The sequence below is a fragment of the Choloepus didactylus genome, chromosome 15 (assembly GCF_015220235.1).
Source record: "Choloepus didactylus isolate mChoDid1 chromosome 15, mChoDid1.pri, whole genome shotgun sequence".
Classification (NCBI taxonomy): domain Eukaryota; kingdom Metazoa; phylum Chordata; class Mammalia; order Pilosa; family Megalonychidae; genus Choloepus; species Choloepus didactylus.
This window is the reverse complement of record NC_051321.1, coordinates 67,062,349-67,089,097: the sequence shown is the minus strand read 5'-3', so window position 1 is coordinate 67,089,097 and position 26,749 is coordinate 67,062,349. Positions and strand designations below refer to the sequence as shown.

Genomic DNA, 26,749 nt, shown 5'->3' with positions numbered 1-26,749 from the left:
AACTGACATTCTTTGGAGAAATGTATTCCAAAAGAGGAACTCAAAGAAGTGGGGACCATTGTAGATTGACAGAGCACTTTTTTAGGATCAGCCCAACAACAAATGTACAAGGTTGAACACTATGTTCCATGGCTTTAAGCACTTCACATGCACCACTGCTTCATGCATGACTGAGCACAGCTCCATGCAGTGGTCTCCATTATTATACACATTTGACAGATGGGGAACTGAGGCTCAAAGAAGGAGAATAACTTGCTGTATGAGTTATCACTGCATGACAAATTCCCTCAAAATTGAGTACTCTCTCACAGTTTCTGAGGGTTAGGATGTCGGAAGTGGCTTAGACAGGTGCTTCTGGCTTGGACTCTCTCATGAGGTTGCAAGCCAGGGTTATAATCATCTAAAAGTTTGACTGGGGCTGGAGGATTTGCTTCCAAATTCACTCACACGATTACGTGACTGTGGTAGGTGGGCTAAGTTCCTTGCTATGTGGACCTTCCCATAGGGCTGCTTGGGTGTCCTCATTCCTGGAGTGATTGAGTCAAGAGAAGGAACAAGAGGAAGCTACAATGACTCGTTTATTAAATCACAAGTTTTGGAAGTCACAGGTCACATCATTACTTCTGCCACATTCTACTCATTAGAAGCAAGTCACTAAGTATGGCCCACACTCCATGGGAGGGGGATGAGGCTCCACCTTTTGAAGGCAGGAATATCAAAGAATTTTTTGACATATTTTGAAACTTCCCCACATGCCCAAGGTCATAAAGGTTGTGTTTCCAGAGGAGAAACCCAGTGTGAAAGCACTTATAAACCCCTGCTTGCATCACACTTGCTAATGTCCCTTGGTGCAAAGCAAGTCACGTGGCCCAGCCCAGAATCAATGTAGAATCAATGTACATGGGGACAGGAGCCTGAATACCAAGAGGCAGTGTACTGGGGGCCTCCGACATAACAGGATACCACAATGCAATATCTTTTATCTCCCTGAAATATTAGTGTCTTCGTGAAGTTATCTTATATAACTCACATTGTCTCTATTTCCTTTCCGTTTACTTTCTCTACTTGTTTTTAAGCCCCTGACCTTGAGGCTAGAAGTGTTCCCAGGTTAACCAGTGTTCCTGGTAATCTTTAGCTGTCTCTTCAAGGTTAAACATCAATAAGGGGCTAAAATGCTTAATGGATACTTAAATACCTAAAATACTTAATAGTTAATGGAAGCTCTGAGTAGGGACAGAGTGGAGAGTGCTTTTTCCAAGGTAAGGTTCTCTGTAGAGTAATCAGATTTGGACCAGCCATTTCATTGGGGGACCCACAAATGTCAGTATCTGTATATGTTTTATCTTGTGCTGGGTAATTTCCCTAAGAAGAATCCTACATTTTCTGGCCTGAGGAGTATAAGTGTGGGTGCCAGGGTTCTGAGAGCTGAGCTGGGGCAAGGGGGCAGAGAGTGGGGACGCTCTCATTCAGAATGCAGATTTTCACTTACTCCTCTTATTTTCAGTACAACACCTTCTCCAGTCCGCACCTGTATGTGGGCCCTGAGACCAACTCTCTCTCTGATGCAACCTCACTGGAGGGTAAACCTCCCATCATCTCTGGGCACTGGGGAGGGAAAGATGCCTTGCTGGGCAAGAAGGGGAAGAGATCTGGGTTTCCAGCAGCTCTTTATAAGCCAGTTTTTGTCTTTCCAGCCCCACCTTGCACCCATGACAACAGAGATACATGGAACTCTGATTCTTGAGACTTTCCAGGGTTCTGTGACATGAACTCGACTCCTTGTTAGCTGTCCCCAAGAAAAGTTAGATAGATTTCAATTCTTCCCACTCACCTAAGTCAATTACAACTTGTCCCTCTGCTTTCCAGCTTCCAGAATTTTGACGCCGTCACTGGTCTGCTGCCATATCTTTTTCTGGCCTCTTAGTCCTTATGAGTTGATGCCTTTTTAAAAGATTCCTTTACTTTGTCACTGTAACACAATACATAAACGAATGAGTGTGGATGCATTCTAATAATACTTTATTTACAAAAATAGGTGCCCAACTGGATTTGGCCTGTGGGAAGTTGTTTACAGACCCTGCCTGTTGGGGATTGAATTGTGTCCCCCAAAAAGGCACAGTCATTGTAAACAGGACCTTTGAAACTGCTATTAGTTAAGGTGTGCCCAAACTGAGAGTGGGCCTTAGTCCAATATGGCTAACATCCTTATAAGCAAAGGAAACTGGACACAAGGGAGAAGCCACAGGGAACAGCTGGAAGCTGGAAGTCAACAGAACTCAGACAAGAATGGGGAAGATGCCACCATGTGCATTGCCATGGGACAAAAAAGCCAAGGAACCCAAAGATTGCCAGTCAGCCAGAAGATACTGACTCCAGGAGGAAGCAAGCCTTCTAGCCTCTGAAACTGTGAGTCAATAAATTCCGTTGTTAAATCAGCACATTTTATGGCATTTGTTTTGGCAGCCAAGAAACTAAAATATGGCCTAAAACACTGGAATAAAATATGTCTGTTAACTCTACAAATATTTACTGAGCACCTACTATGTGTCAGGCTGTTCTGGGGAAGGGGATGGAGCAGTGAACAGAACAGACAGTGCGCCTGCTAACATTTATATTTTAAACCCATTAAGCAATAACTCCCCATTCCCTCCTTCCCCCAGTCCCCAGCAACCTCTAATCTACTTTCAGTCGCCATGAATTTGCCTATTCCAGATAGTTCTTGTGAGTGGAATCATACGATGTCTGTCCTTCTGTTCCTATACACATTTAGTACTCAGTGTGGTGAGCCTTCCTTGACCTCCCCCAGCCAGGGTTGTTCTCTCTCCCTCTGAGCTCTCACAGCACCCAGTGCATGGTGGCCACTTGCACCTACCGTTTGCGTGAGCAGTGTCTGCCTCTGAGTCTGATTCCCCTGCAGGACTATGAACTCTTCAAGGATGAGGACTGGATCTTCTTCACCTTGTATCTCCATAGGGCCTGGCACAGAGTCAGCCTGTGGTCTGTGTACATGGAAATGGCTTCAAGAAGCCTCCAGGGAAGACAAAGAGATAAGCATGAGACATAGTCGTGGACAGACAAGTCTGAGCAGCAAGAGGTCTTTGAGGCTCTATCTTCAGAGGAGAATTTTTGTATAATTTACATGCAATTTATACACACCCCCCTTTTAAAAAACATTCACTTTTGTTGTGATATAGTCACATACCCTACAATCATCCATGGTGTATAATCAATTGTTCACAATACCATTATACAGTTGTACATTCATCACTACAATCAATTTTTGAACATTTTCATTACTCCAAAAAGAATGAAAATAAGAATAAAAAATAAAAGTATAAAAGAACACCCAAATCATTCCATCCTGCCATCCCACCCTATTTTTCATTTAGTTTCTGTCGCCATTTTTCTACTCATCCATCCATACACTGCATAAAGGGAGTGCGATCCACAAGGTTTTCACAATCATGCTGTCACCCCTTGTAAGCTACATTGTTATATAATCATCTTCAAGAGTCAAGGCTACTGGGTTGCAGTTTGACAGTTTCAGGTATTTCCTTCTAGCTATTCTAATACACTGAAATCTAAAACAGAATATCTATATAGAGTATAAGAATGCCTTCCAGAGTGACCTCTTGACTCCATTTGAGATCTCTCACCCCCTGAAACTTTATTTTGTTTCATTTCTCTTCCCCTTTTTGGTCAAGAAGATTTTCTCAGTCCCAAGATGCTGGGTCCAGATTCATCCCTGGGAGTCATATCCTGCATTGCCAGGGAGATTTACACCCCTGAAAGTCAGGTCCCACATAGGGGGGAGGGCAGTGAGTTCACCTGTCCAGTGGGCTTGGAGGGAGACAGGCTACATCTGAGCAGCAAAGAGATTCTCTGTGGGAGACTCTTAGGCACAATTATCAGTAGGCTTGGCCTCTCCTTTATATGCACCCCTTTTAAGTATGCATGTTAATAAGTTTTGACAAGTGTTTACATCCTTGTAAGCACCACCATAATCAATAGGTAGGACACTTCGTCACCCCCCAAAAGCTCCCTTGTACCCCTTTTCAGTCTATGCCTCCCGAACCCGGCAAGCCCTGATCTACTTTCTGTCACAACAGATTAGTTTTGCCTATTTTAAAACTTCATATAAATGGAGTAGTATTGGTTGTAATGTCTTATGCCTGGCTTCTGTCACTCAGCATAATTTGTCCTATATGTCAGTGTTCGTTCCTTCTTATGGCTGAGTAATATATTCCACAGTTTGTCTGTACCACAGTTTGTTGAGAATTTAAAGGAAAGAGATATCTCTGCCCGCCTCACCCAGGGCCTACCATGGGGATGTAGGTGGGCTTGGGTGGCCTCGATGTACACGTGGGTGTCATCTCCGGATGAGGGGATCTGGAGAGTCGGGGACTGGGGAGCTGCTGATGCAGTTGTGGCCCCACAGACACAGTGTCCCCAGATCCATACCTGATGTACGTTTGGGATTAAACGTGTAAAATATACCACTATTTTGGCAAATGCCCCTGTCTTGGCATTTTTAAAATTTATCAACAAAATTTGAGTTTCTAAACAGTGGATGAGGTTCTGGGTGTCTCTGAACCAGGGGGTGCCCTTCCTTAGTCATCTATTCCAGCGTTTAGTCACCCCTGCTTCCCAAAACTAGGGCCTCCTAACTTCCCTGCCCTTGGCCCACTGCCCTGTTCCCTCTGGTTCTGTCTTTCCCGGGGCAAAGGGAGGCCAGGCCCCACCCTCTGTAATGTAGCTGCCCGCACTAGATCTGTATCATCGTAAGGATAACAGCCTCTTATGTGTGGCTAATACTTTTCCACTTTACAAAGTATTTTCATCACCATTATCTCATTTAATCTTAGCCACAGCCCCGTGATGTAGCCAGGCCACTTATTATTCTTATCATTTACATTTTACAGATGAAGTAACTGAGTTCCAAAGAGGTTAAGTGACTTCTCTGAGGTCATACAGCCAGGACCTGGTAGAGCTGGGACTAGAACTCAAGGCTTCTGGCTGGCTGTCCTGTGCTCTTTCTACCATACCCGCAGGCCTCCCACATGTATAAAGAAAGAGTGCAGGGTGCCCCTTGGGCATGTATCTCTGGCCATTACATCTGCTGAACTCATTGTGGTATGAGCCGCATCCATTTCCTGAGCTCCTGAAACACAAGAGACAGAATGGGTTGAGAAGGTGACGATAATAACTGATAACATTTATAAGCATCTAGGATGTGTCAGGTGCCATATGAGGCCTTTTGGAGAACTGAACTCTAATACACACAGCTACCTGACAAGGTAGGTATAGTACGCCTATCTGACGGATGAGAAGGCAGCCTCAGAGGAGCTAGCTGACCCAAGGGCACTGCTGCATCTCCTGGACATTTCCGTAGCCTCGCGCTGTTGGGAGCAGTGCACCATGCACAAGCTTTGGGGTCAGGCATGCCTTGGTTCAAATGCTGGCTCTTCCACCACTTGCTGTACGAGCATTTTTTCATCTAAAAAAGAGGAAGAATAACCCCTCATTCAGAATGCTCTTCTGTTTGGCCGGCAGAAATGCTAGTCAGGCACCAAAATGGATCCAAGGCGGCACCAGGGGCCATCAGTGCTGGGAGAGGGGCAGGTGGGATAGCAGCCACTGTCTCTCTGTGGCCAGAGGGGGCCCTGCTGCGATCTCAGATTCAACTCCTTTTGAAGTCCTCTCAGGTGATGCCTTTCATCTGTAGTTGAAGACTTCAGAAAATGTGGTATGGCTTGTTCAAAGTTATTTCGGTATAATAAAGTCCTCTGGTGAACCAGTTTGTTATCTGCCTATCTACTACAGTTCAGCTCCTGTAGTTCCTGTCTTTCTCCCTCTCTGTCCAGATATTCAGTAGAAGATGCTTCACAAGTACAACTGTGCCTCTATTACCCCTGGCCTGCAGGGTGCAAACAATGTCAGAGGGGGCATGCCACATCATGCCACATCTGGTGGCCTCTGCTTGGTTTTATAGCGTGAGCTCCAACTAGAGAGAACTCTTTTGAAATGGAAATGCACTGTCATCAAACAGTGGTGTGCCACTCTCTGCGCCAGCTACAGCCCAAAGGCAGGGCATGTGGTGGACACTCCTGGGACCTAAGAGTGGTGCTTACCGAGTTGAGGCAAGAGGTGCTCTGCCCCAAGGAGCTTCTGCCCTCTCTAGGTGTAGTTCAAAGTTTTCTGTGGGAATCCTTTTGTGATGACTGGGTGGGTGCTGTTGGGTTCAGAGTAGAAGACTCAGTCTCAATTACTGAGGATCTGATTTTCCATGTTAGCTCTGGCTTCCATCTGTGCATCAATGAATTCACTCAGAAGTATTTGCTCGGCTCCTGGTACATCCCTGGTTCTGGGACAGGGGTAAACAAGGGCAGACTCATAGAGCTTCCATCTAGCTATGAGGTTTGTCTGCTGTGATGACAACTCCTTGCAGCCAGCTCTTCTGGCTGAATTTTGGTGAGTTAGTCATCCATCCATACTGAATTAGATGATCAGAAATTGTGGGGTAGAAGTGTACATCTGCTTCACCAACTTTTCTTCCATGGCTTCCCATTATTCTTAGAACAAAGATCAAAGTCTTGAACAAGATCCTGCATGGTCTGACTATGTCTCTCCCCTCTCTCCCTCTTGCTTTCTGTGCTCCAGTTCCCCAATTGGACCATGCTGTCTCCTGTCAGGGCCTTTGGACATGCTTTGCCTGGTTCTTGTGAACAGAGATTCAAGTGATCCCCATAATCCCCACCTGCTGGTTTTCATGCACTCATATAATTCCCTCCCCTGAGGGTGGGCAGGACCGGTGACTTGTTTCTACCAACAGAATATGGCAAAATGATGGGATGTCACTCTTGAGATTTTATTTTATTATATAAGACCTCATCTTGCTAGCAAACTTGCTCTTGAGTCTTTCTCTCTCTCTGTTGCAGACTTTGAAGAAGCAAGCTGCCATGTATCCTATACCTACAAGGAAATTAGTTCTGCCAACAACCTGAAAGAGCTTGGAAGCAGACCCTGCTCCAGGCAAGACTCCCTGTGAGAACTCGGCCTTGGCTGGTACCTTATTGCAGCCTTCCTGAGGACTCGGCCAAGCCATGCCCTATAGAAACTATGAGATAGTAAGTGTGTTGTTTTAAGCTGCTAAATTTGTGGCAATTTATTATGCAGCATAGAAAGCCAATATATTCTCTGATATTCACCTAGCTGACTCCTACTCATCCTTTATCACTCCCATCCCACTCAGATTCACTTCTCTGGGCAGCATCCCCCACTTTCTCTGGCAAGGCCTGATTTTTTGTTAAGGGCACTCGTGCCACTGTGTGCCTCTCTTCCACATGACCTGTGCATCGTCACAGTGTGATAATTTCACTAACATCTGCCTCTCCAGTTCCCTGAAAGCTGGACCTTGCTTGTCATATGCTCTGCTTTTCCCCAGGGACTAGCACAGTGCCTGGCATGTGGCAGGTGCTCATAAGTATCTGCTGAATAAATAAATGGTTTGCAGGTTGTTCTAGTTTGCTAATTCTGCCCGTTATGCAAAATACCAGAAATGGATTGGATTTTATAAAAGGGGGTTTATTTGGTTATACAGTTACAGTCTTAAGGCCAGAAGTGTTCAAGGTAATGTGTCAACAATGGGGTACCTTCACTGGAGGATGGCCAGTGGCATCCAGAAAACCTCTGTTAGCTGGGAAGGCAAGTGGCTGGTGTCTGTTCCGGAGTCCTGGTTTCAAAATGGCTTTCTCCCAGGATGTTCCTCTCTAGGCTCCAGCTTCTCTCCAAAATGTCACTCTCAGTTGCTCTTGGGGCATTTCTTCTCTCTTAGCTTCTCCAGAGCAAAACTCTGCTTTCAAAGGCTGTCTTCAAAATGTGTCTCTCAGCTGCGGCTACTCTGTCAGCTCCTGTGCGTTCTTCAAAGTGTCCCTCTTGGCTGTAGCAAGCGCGCTCCTTCTGTCTGAGCTTATATAGTGCGCCAGTAAACTAATCAAGGCCCATGCTGAATGGGCGGGGCCACACCTTCATGGAAATTATCCAATGAAAGATCTCGCCCACAGTTGAGTGACCACATCTCCTCAGAAACATCCCATCAAAAGTCTCCAACCCAATGAACACCAATACGTTTCCTGCCCCCACAAGACTGCATCAAAGATAATAGCGTTTTGGGGGACATAATACACCCAAACCAGCACACAGGTCTTCCAGGGTCATATCAGAGGGAGTGGAGCAAAAAACTGGAGCTGGATTGTTCAATGGCTCGGGGTCAAAGTGATTCAAGGGAAAGTTGGATAATTCAGTCCTAAACCTCACCTTTATTATGACATTTCTGGACAAGTGAAGCTGAAAGTGTATTTTGGGGCATCCTTGGTGGCCAAGCTGAGCCACCTCCAGGGCTTGGCATGAGCATGTTTCTCTTGGAAACTCCAGTCTCCTTCCTCCTTCCAGAAGAACATTTTGTACTCTGATCACCAGGCAACTCTCTTAACAGTGTCCTCCCTTGAGTTTCCATCTTCATGGTCAATGGAGGGAAAAATGCAGGACGAGAAAGGATGGGTATGGCAAGGGGGAGGGAGCTCCAGCTTGGCAGTTTCAATAAGGCCCACAAAATGCCAAGTAGCTTGTCCCAATAATACATAGAAAGAGGAGCATATGGGGTTATCCAGAAGGCTCCACTTCTTACTGTAAAAATAAAGTTGAGAGGCGTCAGAGTTCTTAGCTCTGTGTTCTCCTGTATCTCCAACTGGACCTTTGACATCAGTGTTTAAATATGCTCAAGTCTCTCTAGCTTTATAGATCCCATCCTAGGTCCTAAGGCCCTTCCTAGATGCGACCACATTTTCCTCTTTTCCTTCCAGCCAAGCTCCTTGAAAGAGTTGTCTGCACTTGCCAAGACATTTTCATTTCTGTTCCTTCACTCCTCTGTTGCTTGTTTGGCCTCTACCCTGCTGCCGCTGCAAAGAAACTGCCTTGACAGCGTCGCCCTGTCAGCAATATTTTGGTTCTCATCTGACTGTTCTCTGATGATCTCTCTTCTCTCCACTTTTTGGATACTGTTCTCTATTGTTTTTTTTTTCATTCCTTCTGGACAGCTCCTTCTCAATCTCCGTCCATTTACTGATAGTCTGTCCCTCATGTAAATGTTCTCTTCCGTTCTCATTCCTCACCTTTGTCAGGTAGGCTCACCTGCTCCTCCTGCATCAGCTGCTGCCTATAGCTCACAAATCTTTAACTTCAAATCCTGACCCAGATATCCAACTTTCCCCTTGGATGTTCCTCAAGCACTTCTAACCCTACATCTCCTAAATAGAGCCTGCCATCTCCCCGTCTGCCCCAAGCCCTCTCCTCCTCCTGCATGCCCTCTTGGTACTTGGCACCATCATCCACCCAATCAACCTCTTTTCTTCTTTTCCGTCTCTCCTCATATCTAACCTGTCACAGTGATCTAACTCTTTGCCTCTTAAACATTCATATGCATCCACCTTTTTCTGCCCTTTCTGCCTCTTAGTCCTGTATGGAGAGGCTGAAAGACTTTGACGTATATTTTGTCTCTCTATGACATTTTTCTTTTAACAGGCAAAAGGGGAAAGGGCAATAGATACACAAAGGATCTAGTCTTTGTTCTTTCTAAAGCTGCAGCAGAAAAGTGGGTTGATGTTTGGAATTGTAGGATTTAGTGGGCTTAGTTAATGAACTCTGTCATTGGAGGCAATCAAGAAAAGACATGAGGACACCTTGTATAGGATATTGGACTTACGCTTTGGATGTGATGTGGGATTGGACAAGAGATGGTGCTTTGGTGCCCACATCCAGCTCAAAGATGCGTTTTATTTGGCCCACATATTGTTAAAAATTGTTTAATGAGCTGTCAATATTTTAAAAATCTAGAGATTGCAATGTAAAAAATGGATTTCTACCTTCTCTTGAAAAAAAAGATTTAGCAACTCTTGGCCCAGAATGCAGCCACCATCCTTGCAGTGGATTTGCAGGACGAACCATTATCCACAGTCTTTACTTGCCTGCTTCACACATTCATGTGACTTCCTGGACCCTAGAATCACTGTGTTTGCTATCCCTGGCCTACAGGGTCTCAAGTCTCCAACCAACCTGTGATATTTTATTATTTTGTTTAGGCAATGGAGAGAATTCCCTTGGGATTTCCTCAGGGTTCCCCCCATCTGTCTAATCCTGGTAAATCCACCTTCCTCAGTCTCCTCCAGTAAGAAGTGTTACTGGACCATCTGTGATGTGCCTGTCCTCTCCCTTCCCTTTCGTCTCCTTCCCAATCATCTTCCTGTTTCTAATATTCCTCTGGCTCAGGTCTTTAGCTCTCTCTGAGGCCTACCCCATTCCAAGACTGTCTCCTCAGAGCCCAGCCTATGATGTTATTTTCTCCTTCTCAGCTATTTCAGTAAAGGTGTATGTGCCTGTTTCCTGCCCTTGCTCTTAGAGTTTGCATAAGTTTTAGAATGAGACCTCAAAAAATAGATGATTGAGATGCTCTTACATGAGATTCTGAGCATCCCCTAGTAGATGTGGATAAACTAGAGGCAGTCAAGGGGATGCTGGATCAGTTAGGAATGCTTTTAGCTGTAGGTACCAGAAAACTCTATTTCACTGGCTTGAATAAAAGCCACATAACAAGATGTCCTGAGCTATGAGGTTGCTGGAATTGGTTCAAGGCCTCTCTCTCTCATGGTCAGAAGATGGCAGCTGAGGCTGTGGTAATCATACTCACATTCAAGGCAGGAAAAAAGTTGTCCAATTTCATCAGGAATGCAAACACTTGCCTAGAAGCCTTCAGCTGAATTCCATTTCTTTTTCTTTGGCCAGATCATGACACATCAAGTGTCAAGAGAGGCAGAGAAAGCTAGTATTTAGTTGGCATCTGGCTACCCCAAACAAAATAGGGATTGTAAGCAAGAAAAAAGGAGGGCATGGCTATTGGAATAGCAGCCAACAGCACCTGTCAATAGCCTGGTGATACAGGAGCAAGAAAGCCTGACCTACAAGAAAGAGTCAAGAGGGTGGATGAATTAATGATCTGGGTGGATAACTAAACAATTGGTCAATAAACCCTTCCAACCCTATGCCATGAGGAGGATACTTTCTGGGCCAATCTCAGCCCTTCCTTCAAGGAATTCCTAGTTAGGATGGGGACACAAGATCTATGTTTGTAAACCTTATTTCCCTGAACTCCAGTAGTCTGAGCATGAAAAACAAGGTTTATTTCTTTGGCTCAGTCACTACCTGCTGACTTACAGGAACCCTCACCTCAAATCCCGTTCTTTGGCAGAGACTGTCAATTGTTCCCCAGTATGTATTTTTCTCTTCTTCCTTGTAGTAATAAACACCTCAAGTTTTAGCTGGGCACATGACCACCCAAATAGAGACTACATTTCCCAGACTCCCTTTCAATCAGGCAAAGTCATATGACTAAGTTAGGCCCTCGAGCTACAAACCAAAGTGATGTGTACAACATCTGGATCATCTCCTTAAATGGAAAGCAGCTTGTCCTGGACATTTTTCCCTCCTTTCTGCCAGCTCCAAGAATGGTTTAACTGCAGTAGCAGCCTTAAACACAGAGATGGAAGGAATATGTTGAAGATGACAGAGAAACTGGCCATTTTGGTTTCTAAATGAACTTATGAAGCAGAGCTGTCAACCTTCGCTAACCATTTTATTTGAGCTGCAGTGTTTTTGGGATCTTTGTGAAAGAGATCCCAACTCTTCTCTTTCCCAACTGTTCTAGTTTGCTAATGCTGCTCGAATGCAAAACACCAGAGATGGATTGGCTTTTATAAAAAGGGGGTTTATTTGGCTACACAGTTACAGTCTTAAGGCCATAAAGTGTCCAAGGTAACATCAGTAATCGGGTACCTTCACTGGAGGATGGCCAATGGCGTCCAGAAAACTTCTGTTAGCTGGGAAGGCAAATGGCTGGCGTCTGCTCCAAAGTTCTGGTTTCAAAATGGCTTTCTCCCAGGACGTTCCTCTCTAGGCTGCAGTTCCTCAAAAATGTCACTTTTAGTTGCACTTGGGATATTTGTCCTCTCGCAGCTTTTCTGGAGCAAGAGTCTGCTTTCAACGGCCGTCTTCAAACTCTCTCCCATCTGCAGCTCCTGTGCTTTCTTCAAGGTGTCCCTCTTGGCCGTAGCTCCTCTTCAAAACATCACTCACAGCTGCACTGAGTTCCTCCTTGTTGAGTCAGCACGTTTATATGGCTCCACTGATCAAGGCCCACCCTGAATGGGTGGGGCCACACCTCCATGGAAATATCCCATCAGTTATCATCTACAGTTGGGTGGGGTGCATCTCCATGCAAACAACCTAATCCAAACGTTCCAACTTAATCCCCACTATTATGTCTGCCCTACAAGATTGCATCAAAGAATATGGCTTTTTCTGGGGGACATAATACATTCAAACCAGCACATTCCACCTCCTGGACCCCAGAAAAACATATTCTTTCCAAATACAAAATACATTCATTCCACAATACCACAGAAACTTAAATCATTTCAGTAACAATAGTTAAGTACATCAAAATCAAATATAGGCGTGGTCAGTCCTAAGGCATACTTTTCCTTTAGCTTTGGATCTGTGAACGTAGAACAAGTTATATGCTTCCAATATACAAAGGAGGGACATTCATAGGATAAACATTCCCATTGCCATAAGGAGAAAGAGTAAGGAAAACAGGGTTAACAGGACCAAAACAGTTCCTAAAACCTGCAGGACAAACTCCATTAGATTTCAAAGTCTGAAAGTCATTAACAGAACGAAGTTGCATCCTTGGGGCTTGAGAGAGCCGGAGTCTAACCCTTCCTAAGGGCCTTTGTGGCAGCCCTTTCCTCTCCAAACGCTTAGGTGAGTGCTCCAACATATCCACACATTGGGGAGACCACCTTCTCGGCCCCACCCTCCTCAAACATCGGGGCAGCTCCTGGATTCCCTTCCATCTCTGGGGCACATGCTCAACCCCTTCAGAATGGTGTGGTGGCAGCCAGGCTCTCCTCAATTCTCTGGGAATGTGCTCCACCCTCTTTGGGACCTCGGGTGGCAAAACTCTTTCAGAGCATCAAGGTAGAATGCCCACCCTCAACCTCTGGGACAAACTCACCCTTTCCATGCGTGTGGGCTGCTCCACTCTCCCAGCCCAAGGCCTCTTGACTCCAGACCTCAACCTCCATGGCTCTGTCTTTGAAGAAATTTTTCCTTCAGTTTGTTGCTTGTCTGTCTTCTCCAGTCCAGACTGGCAATGGCTCTGTCTGTAAAGATCTTGCAAAAATTCTGTTGGCTTCGCATGAAGCATGCAGGGGTCAAAGCCATCAGACAATAGGACTTTCCACAAATCCTTTCTGGATAATTCCATCTCCAATCTTGGCTTGTACTGAAATGGCGGCTGGGTTCCATGTTTCATTACATCCTCACATTGGGCTGTAGCTTCTGGGATTCCAACCACTGGAAGCTCATAATTTTCCAAGCCATCAGCCTCTGGTTTCTTTGAACCCAAGAGTTCAGTTCTAAGTTTATCTCTCTCCACTCGCATTTTACTATAAGCTGCAAGGAGAAGCCAGGTTACATCCTCCACATGTAGTCTGGAGATCTCCTCAGCTAAGTACTCCAGGTTGTTGCTTTCAAATTCTTCCTTCCATCTGACATCAGAACTCAATTTTGCCAAATTCTCTGCCACTTTAAAACAAGGATTGCCTTTCTTCCAGTTTGCAACAACACATTCATCATTTCTGCTCAAGTCCTCATCAGAAGTATCTTTAGAGTCCATATTTCCACAAACAGTCTCTTCAAAGTGGTTTAGGCCCTTTCTATCAAGCTCCTCACAATTCTTCCAGAGTCTTCCCCTTATCCATTTAAAAAGCCATTCCAACATGTTTGGTATTTGCAAACTCAGCAGCAAAAGCACCCCACTTCTGGTACCAAAATCTGTTCTAGTTTGCTAATGCTGCTCGAATGCAAAACACCAGAGATGGATTGGCTTTTATAAAAAGGGGGTTTATTTGGCTACACAGTTACAGTCTTAAGGCCATAAAGTGTCCAAGGTAACATCAGTAATCGCGTACCTTCACTGGAGGATGGCCAATGGCGTTCAGAAAACCTCTGTTAGCTGGGAAGGCATGTGGCTGGTGTCTGCTCCAAAGTTCTGGTTTCAAAATGGCTTTCTCCCAGGACATTCCTCTCTAGCAAGCTTGCTCCTCTTCAAAACATCACTCACAGCTGCACTGAGTTCCTTCTCTTTGAGTCAGTTCATTTATATGGCTCCACTGATCAAGGCCCACCCTGAATGGGTGGGGCCACGCCTCCATGGAAATACCCCATCAGTTATCATCTACAGTTGGGTGGGGTGCATCTCCATGCAAACAACCTAATCCAAACGTTCCAACTTAATCCCCACTATTATGTCTGCCCCACAAGATTGCATCAAAGAATATGGCTTTTTCTGGGGGACATAATACATTCAAACCGGCACAGACGCTTAGCTTGTACCCTAATATACTTCTGAGAAAAAAGTAGGAGTGTCCCATGTGTCCTTGTAAACATAGTTCTCCTCTAATGCTATCAGGGGGAATACTCTCCACCTTGATATATCTTACACATGCTTTGTTTCCAAGTCACATAGCAGTGCTGTCTCTGGCTTTCAGTTTCTCATTAGGACCCAGAAGCTAGGGTTAGGACTAGAGTGAGGCAAGCATGGCACCCAGGTGCAAAATTTAAAGAGGCACTCACTTTCAGGATCATCCAAGTGTAGGGTTAGCACCAGAGAATGAGTGTCTCCTTAAATTTTTACCCTGGGCACCTCACTTACTTCATCCTAGTCCCAGTCCTGCCAGAAGCCATAGCATTTTCATTAAAAGACTTAATTGTAGACTTGCACTTTGACCTTACTGTTAGGATTTCACTGCTAGTAATTTTTCCTTTGGAAATAAACAGACAGGTTTCTAAACCATATGTACAAAATGATAGGCTTCTTGAAAAAGTATATAAATATATGAATGAAAAGACATCCAAATGATAAATGATAGTTACCTTTGGGAGGTAGGATTACACGTGATTTTTTTCCATTGTGTTTTTTAATGCTTTACAAATTTTCTGCACTCGGCAGAAATTTTCTGTATTTGTTTTGGGGGGGGGAGATCAAAAATATTTTTAAAAATTTTATTTCAAAATACTTTCAAACTTATAGGACAGTTACAAAAATAATACAAACCCATGCAGAGAATTTCAAGATACCCTATTTCCCCAGATACCCAGATCCACCAATTTTAACATTTTGCCATATCCCCTTCCTTTTTTCCTTCCTTCCTTTCTCTTTTCCTTCCTTCCTTCCTATCTATTTACTAATCCATTTTCTGAACACTTGTGTGTAGGCTGTATACATCACAGTCCCTGTTCACTTATTACTACCATGTACTTTTCCAAAGAACAAAGATATTTACTCATGTAACCACCTTGAATACAGCTATCAAGTTCAAGAAACGTAACATTGATATGAAGCTTACGATCTATATGCCATTTTTTTTCATATGTCCCAATATGTCCCTTGTCTCCTGCCTTGCTAGATCCCATCTAGGATCATGTATTACATTTGTTATTACTTCTTTAGTTGCTCTTTCCTTTTTTAAAAATACACAACATAAACTTTCCCATCTCAGCCACTCCTAAGCATAGCATTCAGTGGGATTAATCACATTCACAATATTGCGGTACCCTCACGACCTTCCATTACTAAAACTTCCCTATTTCCCCAAATAGAAACCTGTTCCCATTATGCATTGACTCCCCATTCTCCCTGTCCCCCAACCCTGGCAACCTGCACTATACTTTCTCTATGAGCTTGCATATTCTCCAGTATTTTGTTTGTAGTTACCATGGGGCTTAAATTAAACATCCTAACTCTATACAATCTCGTTTGCCTTGATACCAGCTTAACATCAATAGTATATACACACTATGTTCCTATACCTCTCTGTCCCACCTTTATGTAGTTCTTGTCACAAATAACATGCTTATACATTATGAGTTCCAAACCACTGATTCACCCTTACATTTTATGCACTTGCCTTTTAGATCCTGTAGGAAGTAAAAAGTGGACTTACCCAACCCAACCCAAAATACAATAATACTGGCATCTGTATTTACCCATGTCGTTAGCTTCACTGGAGATCTTTATTTCTTCATGTGGCTTCCATCTACTGTCTATTGTCCTTTCCTTTCAACCTGCAAAACTCTCTTTAGCATCTCTTGTAGGGCCAATCTAATGGTGACAAACTCCTTCAGCCTTTGTTTATCTGGGAATGTCTTAATCTCTCCCTCATTTTTTTTTTTTTTAGCAGTCAATAATTAGGTTTATTTATTTATTTATTTATTTTTGCTGGTTTTATTTATTTTTTTAAATTGTAAAATATATACACATAGGGGTTATAACTCCAAGTGCAACTTAACAAGTAGTTAGAGAGCAAACTTCAAATATTATGGGTTACAGTTCCACAGTTTCAGTTATTTCCTTTTGTAAAATGTAACACATGTACAAAAAAAAATATCTTTCAAAGTATGATTTAACAATTAGTTATACAGGACATTTCCAAAGTTGTTATGCGTTATAGTACCATAGTTTCAGTTATTTCCTTATTGTGAAATATAATATATATACAAAAAGGGAGTAACTTAAAAATTGTAATTTAACAGGTAGCTACAGAACAAATTTCAAAGGATGCTATGGGTTGCTGTTCCACCATTTTAGTTCGTTCCTTCTAGCTATTCTAGTACCCTAGCAACTAAGAGAAAGAAAATTATATAGAGATTCAGTGTTCATAATCCTTTGTTAAATTTCATCTTGACTGTTGCTACCCCTTCCCCTCCCTCATTTTTGAAAGACAGTTTTGCTGGATATAAAATTACTGGTTGCCAATTTTTGCTTTCAGCACTTTAAATATACCATCCCACTGCCTCCTGGCCTTTATGGTTTCTGACACAAAATTCACACTTAACCGTACTGAAGCTCCCTTGCATGTGACACATTTCTTCTCTCTTGTGGCTTTCAGAACTCTCTCTTTATCTTTGGCATTTGACAGTTTGATTATAACATGCTGTGGCATGGGTTTATCCTGTTTGGAGTTAGTTGGGCATCTTGGATGTGTAGATTCTTGTTTCCTGTTAAATTTGGGATAATTTCAGCCACTGTATCTTTGAATATTCTCTCTTCCCCTTTCTCTCTTTTGTCTCCTTCTTGGACTCCCACAACACATATATTGGTATGCGTGTTTGTATCCTACAAATTCCTCAGGCTCTCTTTACTATTCTTCCTTCTTTCTTCCTTCTGCTCCTCAGACTGGATGATTTCAATGGTCTTTTTCTGATTCTTTCTTCTGCTATCTCCAATCTTCCATTGAGCCCCTCTAGGAAATTTCTGATTTCTGTTACTGTGGTCTTCAGCTCTGTTTGGTTCCCTTTCATAATTTCCATCTTTCTATTTAATTCTCTTTGTGTTCATCTATCATTACTAATTCCCTTTAGATCTTTGTCAATGTTTTCCTTAGTCTGGTATGTCCTAGGTCTGGTCCTCCTCAGTGATGATTCTTAATGCTTTAATCTTCTCCTTTGCCTGGGTCATTCAGCTTAGGAACAGACACCTCAGAATCTAAATTTCAGTGATAATACATTAAAATATCCAGGTTTCAACAGAAGTTCGCTCTGCCATCTTGAATGGGGTGGGGCCCATGAGCATTTTTTAAAATTTAATTCAGTTTTATTGAGATATATTTATATACCATACAATCATCCACAGTGTACAATCAAGTGTTCACAGTACTATCATATAGTTGTGCATTCATCACCCCAATTTTTGAACATTTTCCTTACTACAAAAATAAAAAAAAAATTAAAATAAGAATAAAAATAAAAATAAAAAAGAACACCTAAAACATTCCATCTCCCCCATGCCATCCTATTTTCCATTTAATATTTGTCCCCATTTTTCTACTCATCCGTCCATACACTGGATAAAGGGAGTGTGAACCACAAGGTTTTCACAATCACACAGTCACACTGTGTAAGCTACATAGTTATACAATCGTCTTCAAAAATGAAGGCTACTCCTTGACTCTTGAAGACGATTGTATAACAATGTACCTTACAAGGGGTGACAGTGTGATTGTGAAAACCTTGTGGCTCACACTCCCTTTATCCAGTGTATGGATGGATGAGTAGAAAAATGGGGACAAAAACTAAATGAAAAATAGGGTGGAATGGGGGGATGATTTGGGTGTTCTTTTTTACTTTTATTTTTTATTCTTATTCTGTTTCTTTCTGGTGTAAGGAAAATGTTCAAAAATAGATTGGGGTGATGAATGCACAAATATATATGATGTTACTGTGAACAGTTGACTGTACACCATGGATGACTATATGGTATGTGAATATATCTCAATAAAATTGAATTAAAAAAAATCAAGGCTACTGGGTTGCAGTTCAACAGTTTCAGGTATTTCCTTCTAGCTATTCCAATACACTAAAAACTAAAAAAGGGATATCTATATAGTGCATAAGAATACCCTCCAGAGTGACCTCTTGACTCCATTTGAGATCTCTCAGCCACTGAAACTTTATTTTGTTTCATTTCTCTTCCCACTTATGGTCAAGAAGATTTTCTCAATCCCATAATGCAGGGTCCAGGCTCATCCCCAGGAGTCATGTCCCTTGTTGCCAGGGAGATTTACACCCCTGGGAGTCAGGTCCTACATAGCAGGGAGGGCAGTGAGTTCACCTACCAAGTGGACTTAAGAGAGAGAGAGAGAGAGAGAGTACATCTGGGCAACAAAGTGGTTCTCTGGGGGAGACTCTTAGGCACAATTATAAGTAGGCTTAGCCTCTCCTTTGCAGTAACCAGCTTCATAAGGGCAAGCCCCAAGATAGAGGGCTTGGCTTACTAAATTGTTAATCCTCAATGTTTGTGAGAATATCAGTAATAACCCAGGTGGGGAAGTTAATATTTCCATGTTTTTCCCCAGTTCCTCAAGGGAGCCCTTTTTATTCTCTGCCCAAATTACTTTGGGATTTATTGGGATTTCACACTAATCTGTACACCTACCAGATCTCACTTCCTATTCAAAGTTCTATGTAATTATGGTGTTTGAATAAACTGACCATACAAGTTAAATTATTTACTGTGCTATAGAAAATATAGATCCTACACCAAATAGACATCTCTTCCCTTGTACTCACACAGAACTTCTGTGTGAGAAGTTCTAAAACACAGTCAGTATCGTCCTTTACCCTTTGGCCTGATTTGCCTTAGTCCTAACCAGATCCGCTCCATACATATCTCTAATTGAAGTCTGGACTCTTTTTCAGTTTTTTTAACAGTTGCTGAGAGGTAATACTGACATTCATAGCTGCTGAGCTCTAGCTCTGAGTTTCACATGTCACATGAGCAGTTTTAAAGGTCTGGTTTTCTCCCTCTCGTTTTCCAAAATATGATACTTTTGTAGAAGGAAAAAAATTGTTTTAAAAAAATGCTTAACTGTCCCTTTCTTCCAAAGGTGACCACCCCATTATACTTAGACTTTTCCCCTTTTGATGAGCACCTTCCTACCAGGCGTTCTAATCTCTTATGCAAATAGCCCCTCAGAGTCTCACCCACATTCCTCCTGGATGGGCCCAGATCATCTGAATTTACAGACAGCTGGGACAAGCCTGTTGGGGGCTCTGTCTTCCCTATTTCCCAGGTGTCCAGAGGGCACTGTGGGAGTGGATATGATGGCTTACAGGTACTGCGTAGGGCTGGATAGAGCCTCCCTCCCCTCCACATTCTTTCCCATGACTTATCCCAAGAGTAGCTCAGCCTTCTTGGCTCTAAGGTGGATAGAGTATGATAAATGGGATTTGAATCTTGACTCTGCCATTTACAAGGCACATGACTTCAGGCAACTTTTCACATCTCTAAATGGAGATACCACTAGGCATAGGAGTGGTATGGAGGTAGGGAGATACCTCATCAGGTGGTCTTCTGGTTGAGTAAGAGGATGCATGTGGACTGTGGGTCACAGGCTGGTGTAGGGAGACTCACGGGAGGTAGGTGCTGGTGTTGTTACTAACACCCCCATGTGGAGTCTCATCCTTGCTCACATGTCCAATGCTGAACTCTTGATCACCCCCATTCCCCAAACCTGTTCCTCTCCAGGCTTAGGTCATGGTACTATCCAGTAAAAGGCTCAAGCCAGAAGCCAGGCTTAACCCTTGTTACCTCCCTCTCTTTCTATCCTCAAACCCCATCCATTGCCAAGTCCTGGTAATTCTATCTCCTATTTATCTGCATCTTTCTGTCTCCCTTTAATATCAGCTCTCCCCTGGAAGATTGAGAGAGCCTCCTAACTATTCTTTCCCTGCCCCTTCTTGGCCCCTTCTAATCCTTCTCCACATTGCAGCCAGAGGAATCTTAAAATACAAATCAGATCATAACATCCCCCTGTTCAAACTGTTTATGTCTTCCAATTGCATTTAGAATATACAATTCAAAATCCTTTATATGGATTGCCAAGACCAGCCCAGTCTGGCCCCTGCTTGCCCTGCCAGTCTCATCCTGCCCTCCTGCCACCCTCCACCCCCATCCCCCTGCACACCAGCCTCACAGACCTTTTTTTCCAGCTTCAGGGGCTTTACATGCGCTATTTTCTCTGCCTAGAACATTCTTTTCCCTGGCCCACTAATACTCTTTCTCCAGGACTCAGCCTGAATGCCATTTCCATAAAGAGGCCTCCCCTAACCCTCAATCTAAATTAGGCACTTTTGTTATTCTCTCTCCCTGTAGTTTCCATCAAGGCACTTTTCATGATCTATAAGGATAAAAATGTATTTGTGTGTTCCTTTAACATCTGTCTCTAAAACCAAATTAAAAGTTGCTGGGAAGCAGGAACCATATTTCTTTTGCTAAATGTATCCATGGCACCTGATATTATGCTTGTGGCAAAGTGCACACCATACAAATTTTATTAAAAGAATTAGTTAAATATTAGAACAAGCATCTCTGAATGTCAATAGATGTGCTCTATAAACTCATGCAAATGGTATGGGAGATCAGATCAGTGAGAACTTATTCTGGGCTGGTTTGGTCTGAGAAATCATCTTGGAGAAGCAGTAAGAATGCATCTGTCTGTCCATCCATCCACCCACCTACCTACCTACCATCCATCCACCTACCTACCTACCTAATCTATCTATCCAATCACCCACCCACTCATCCACACTTCCACCCACCCAACCATCTACTTATCCATCCATCTGCCCATCCATTCACCCATCTACCCACCCATTTTTCAAACATACATCTGTCATTTCACCTAATGAACACTGTCTTACTTTGCTGGACTGCTGTAACAAAGACTCACAGACTAGCTGGCTTAAACAACAGGAACTTATTGTCTCATAGTTTTGGCAACTAGAAGTCTGAAATAAAGGTATTGGCGGGGCCATGCTTTCTCTGAAGCCTGTAGCATCTGGTGGTGGCTTGCCAGCAATCCATAACTCGATCTCTGCCTCTGTCATATGGCTGTCTCTCTCCCTGTCTCCTCCTGACTCTGTCCAAATTTCCTCTGCCTGAAAGGACTCCAGTCATATTGGATTAAGGCCCACTCTCATGCAGTTTGGCTTCACCTTAATTAATAACATATTCAAAGATCCTATTTACAAATGGGTTCACACCCACAGGCCACAGGTTAGGGCTTGAACATGTCTTTGTGGGGGACATGATTCAATCCATAATAGACACATGTTAATGCATGTTTGTTGAAAGTTGGACAGAACTGAGAAGTCATCTAGTATGGTGGTACTCAAACTTTTTGACATTGATCCATAGTAAAAACTACATTTTTATATCATACACCCATTTGTATAAAATTTGTATAAAATGAAACAAAAGTTTCATTAAATAATGCTCTTTTCACATGTGAATCTCCCAGTCATTTTCTATTCTATTCTATTTATAAGAAATGTTGGTATTGGCCGCTGTGGCTGGCATTTCGACACAGCTCCAGTGATCCCAGCCTCCTGGTGTTCATGGCTTTCTGTAATCGCCTTCCCTTGAGTGTGGGCTGGAGCTCGTGACTTGCCTCTAACGAGCAGAATATGACAAAAGTGATGGGTTGCCCATTCCAGGGTTAGGTCACAAAAGACAGTGTGTGACTTGTGGCTTGCCAGCTCTCTCTCCTGATTGCACTCTCTCTTGTCCTCCTGCTTGCTCGCTAGGAGCTGGTGTGTTGTGGGGTGTCCTACAGAGAGACCCACATGGCAAGGTGCTGAGGGAAGCCTCGGGCCAATAGCTCATGAGGACCTGAGGTCTTAGTCCAACAGCCCACAAAGAACAGAATCCTGCCAATGATTGTGTGAGTGAGCTAGGAAGAGGATTCTTCCCAGCTGAGCCTTGAAAGACCGTGAAAAGACTCAGAGTCAGAGTTACGCCATCCACAGATTCCTGACTTGTAGAAACTTGAGATAATAAATGTTGTTTTTAGCCACTACATCCTGGGGCAATTTGTTATGCAGCAACAGATAGCTAATACAGCTACTAAGGTGATTACTCAAGCTGCCAATGGATAGTGGCCTGTAAATTAAAAAACACTGATCTAGTTCTAGGGCTCAGTCCTGGGCTGGGCACTGAAGGGAGATTCAAGGGTGAATAAAACCTAGTCATTGTCTTCAAAAACTTTTAGTGTCTTTTGAGAATCTAAAAATTTCATAGGAAGCATGTATTTCTTGGGCAGGATGTCAGGGAGGAGAAACCTATGAAGAACTCTGCTTAGGAGTGGGATCAAAGTGGCCACAAATCATACCTTATTCCTACTGTGGTTAGAGCCTGAGGATTAAATGAGTAAATACATGTAAAACATCTAGAATAATGCCTGGCACATACTAAGTGCTACATATTATTTTAATGTTGTTATTTTGTTCATCAACAACTTCTCAATCACCAAACTCAACAGACCTTCTCAGTCCTCCTCCTCCTGCAGCATATGGTGCTGCTGCCCAGCTCCTCCACTGAAGCTTTCTAGACCCATGTGCCTTCTGGGACCCAGCCCTGCCCTCTCCACCCTGCTGACTTCTCCTCTCCCACCACCAGCTCCCAACCTCAGATGCTCTTCTGGCCTCCCTCCTTGGACCTTGCCCCTTCTCACTGCTCTCTCTCCCTGGGGATTTTTCCCCTCTCACATGCTGTCCACCAGGGCCTGTGGCTGATGATTCTCCAGCCTTGAGCTTCAGCCCTGGCCTCTTAGGAGCTCCAGATCCCTTTTTCCAGGAGTTTTCTGGACCGCTATACATGGATATTCCCTTAACAAACTGTTCCCAACATGTCCAAGATCTGCCTCCTCTTTATTCCCCTCCTAGATCAGCAAGTCCTCCTGCAAGGTTAATTCCCTATATAGGGTACACTTCCATCTCCTAAGCCTGACACCTCACCCACTCACTTTTCTCCCCCATCCCCACATCAATTTCCAAGTCCTGCAGATCTATCTCAGAAGTGTCTCTTGAATCTGTCCATTTTATGTTCCCTCTACAACTACCTTAAGTCAGGCTCCTGTCTTCCTCCCATAGACCACCAAAAGGACTCTCTGCTGGGTCCTTCTCTAGCTTAGTGGTTATGTGTAGGTTCTGGAGTTAGGCTACCTGATTCTCTCATTTAGTAGCAGTGTGACCTTTGACTGAGGTACCCAGAAATCAAATACTGGCTCCTCTTCCTGGCATGGAAGTGTCTCACAATAAGCTCAATGTACCTTTTCATACCATTTCCACTGCTTCCTTTCCCACCAAGCTTCAGTCAAATGTGAACATCTGGTATTTCCAGAAATGCTTTATGCTTTCCTGCTTCTAAGCCTTTGCCCAAGCTGAGCCCTCCTCTTGGAATGGTCTTCCTTTCCCTACTCTTTTACCACTCTCATCCCTTTCTTGGCCCTTTGTGCTTATTGAAATTCAATTCATTTTTAGACTTATTCAATTATCATTTTTCCCTGCAGTTAGTGGGCAAATTGGGAGCAACCTGTCCTTGTAACCCTTTGTTTTGTACTAGTCATCTCACATTTCTCTTTGATGCAATACTACAGTGTTTCCCAAGGTGGAAACTGTATTCTTGATGGTACAGGGGTACTGGTAAGAGAGAGTTAATCCATTTTCATATCTCTTTCAATCCTTTTGAACAAACCAAAGGCGCTGGTGTGCCTTTACCATCTCTGTAATATTTTTATATCAAAGAGAGCAGGCTCCAGGCACAGACCTTTGGCAGAAAACAGTAATTTGCTAAAATTTAATAACATCTGTTTCATTTCCATTGTAGTTATTTTTAAGTTTATGGTCTATTTATGGCAAGTGACACTGGTTTCCATTTGTAGTAATGATATAAAGTTTCATTTTAAAAATAGTTTAAAAAGTGAGTCAATTTAGAGGGAAAAAGAAAAAAATAATAGGATAGTGTGCTTATAAACCTGTTCTTTGGGGAAAAAAAGCTCTGAGTCCTGGTGTTTGCTCTTTTCCCTGGTGTAAATTCTCCCATCATGGCCTATTTCAAGCAACTAAGGTGATGTCATTGAATGCAGAGGTGGGAAAAGATGTGCAGACTCAGCTCTCTGAGTCAGTACAGGTGCTCTGGCTCACCACAGCATGGGGCTCAGCTACAGCAAAAACCAGGAAGGAGGTATGGCAATGGCTGAAGCCTGACAAATGCTTTATTATAGTCACTTTTGCATGAATCTTATTTCCCACATTAGAGTGCGAGCGCCTTGAGGGTACTGACTGCCTCTTGCTCATCTTTGCAAATCCTGCAGTACTTGGCAGGGGGCTCACGGGGGGCAACACTCACTGGGTTGAGTCTTCTGGCGGAGGGACTGGGTGAACTGCTCTTCTGCCTTAGGGTGGCAGTGACTTGGCGTGACCTCAAGTTCCCTGCTGTTGGTAACTCAGCTCCAGGCAGAGGAGTGGACCCAGGGAGGGGCAGGATGATGCATGGGAAGCTAGCTCACACATGTCCAAGGGATTTCACATTTTGTTTCATCCCAATGTACTTTTCTCCCAAGGTTTGTAAGATGAGAACAAAAATGAGAAGAATAGAATGGAATAGAGAGATTTAAGGCCTTGAGATGGCTTTAGGAAATTCTTTAGTGGGAAGAGGTCCCCACCAGTCATAGGAGTTGACTTAATGGCTCTGTCTACAGGACAGCATCCATTCCACAAATTCCCTGAGAATTTATCCTGCACAAAGAGGCGAATGCTCCAGGGAACAGCCAAGTAACAATTCTGTCATTGCTCAAGAGGTTTTCTATCTGGCAGGAAGCTCTCGAGGCTTTAAAGCATCGATGCGGGCTGTCTCCAAACCCTGGCAAAAGCTAAGTCACTCTCTATTCATAGGTGAAGGGTGTACAGCTTCCAATTCTCTTGTGCAGAGATGGCACAGCACTGGGTATAAAGTAGTAAGTGCTCTGGAGGAGAAGCAAACACAGGGGAACTAGAGGAGGTCGCATTTGAGCTGGAGACGAGTCTTGTCAATGGGGAGTTGGGGGGTCCACGATGAAATTCCAAGAAAAGGAGACTGAAAGAAGTAAAGCATGAATGTGAGAAACCCCACACAGGGGCCATCAGTCAGTATTTATTGAGCCCTTACTCTATGCATGGAAGAATTTTATTGGCTATTTCAGGTCTGTGTACCGCCTAGTAAAGGAGAGAAAATATCCACATGTGGAAGTTGGCAAAAACTGTAAGGCCAGTTTCAACTGAATCACAAGTAACAGTGTCTGCTTTGTCCAGAGTAATGAGTATCTTAGCTGGGGCAAAACAGGACTCCACCTATTTGCTGTTTATACCTAGTACCTGGCAAGGGTGGGGTGGTGATGAATGGGGTGGGTTGGGGAGAGGCCTACATAGTCTTTCTGGGAAGGCAAAAGGGGTCAGAAAACATGGGTGCCCAGGCTCCACAGGACTGGTAACTCCTTGAGGATGTGTATCTGATTCACTAGGTTAACCTGAAGGTACAGAGCTTTGCACATGCCCAACACTCAGTTTTGAAAGATTTACTTTGGAGACAATTCTCATCCCCTTCTCTTTACTCCTACTCACCCTTCAAAGCCCAGGGGAATCTGTGCTTGCCCCCAACCCCCAGAGATTGAACTGAATGTTCTTTCTTTAGACTCTGAAATATTTAATACATGCCTCTGCTTGTTCAATCACTTGACACATTTATCATACATTATCATCAGTGGTTGAGGCACGGCCTCATTCTCCTTTGTCTTTCCACAGGGCCCAGTAAAGGGCACAAGGAAAGCCCCAGAATTTAAGACTGTAGAGCAGTGACTTTTCCCTGAGCGCCCATCATGGCCAGGAAGTACATGAACAATTTCATATATTAATCCTCACGATGACCCATGAAGCCCAGTGTACTCATCCTATGTATAGATGAGTACACTGGGCTTCTGAGAGGTGAAGTAACTTAGTAGAACCTGAATTATTGCTCTAAAAACATGAATGGCCATCTGAAGGCATCCACATGAAAAGTTTTCTGTTCCCGTCTTCACTTTTTTCAAACTACCCCTAATCTGGCTAATTGAACTCCATTCCCTCGAAAAAAACAAACCTGGAAGCTGCGTCCTACTGATCCTGGGATCTGTTGCACGTTCCTGACTCCAGCCGCCTCTACTCCCTGAAAGCAACTTCCTTCCAGAAACCGCACACAAAGCGGATCCTCTTTCCCGGCGAG

At 43.5% G+C, this 26,749-nt stretch overlaps 1 long non-coding RNA gene across 1 annotated transcript; it reads right to left on the bottom strand.

Moving 5' to 3' along the window:
• Positions 1-1,865: 1,865 nt before the first annotated feature.
• On the bottom strand, positions 1,866-26,749 carry LOC119510409. Its single transcript, XR_005211914.1, has 4 exons — positions 26,627-26,749; positions 24,863-25,588; positions 2,873-3,028; positions 1,866-1,969 (listed from the first exon to the last, which is right to left on the bottom strand). It is a non-coding gene; the product is annotated as an uncharacterized LOC119510409 (long non-coding RNA).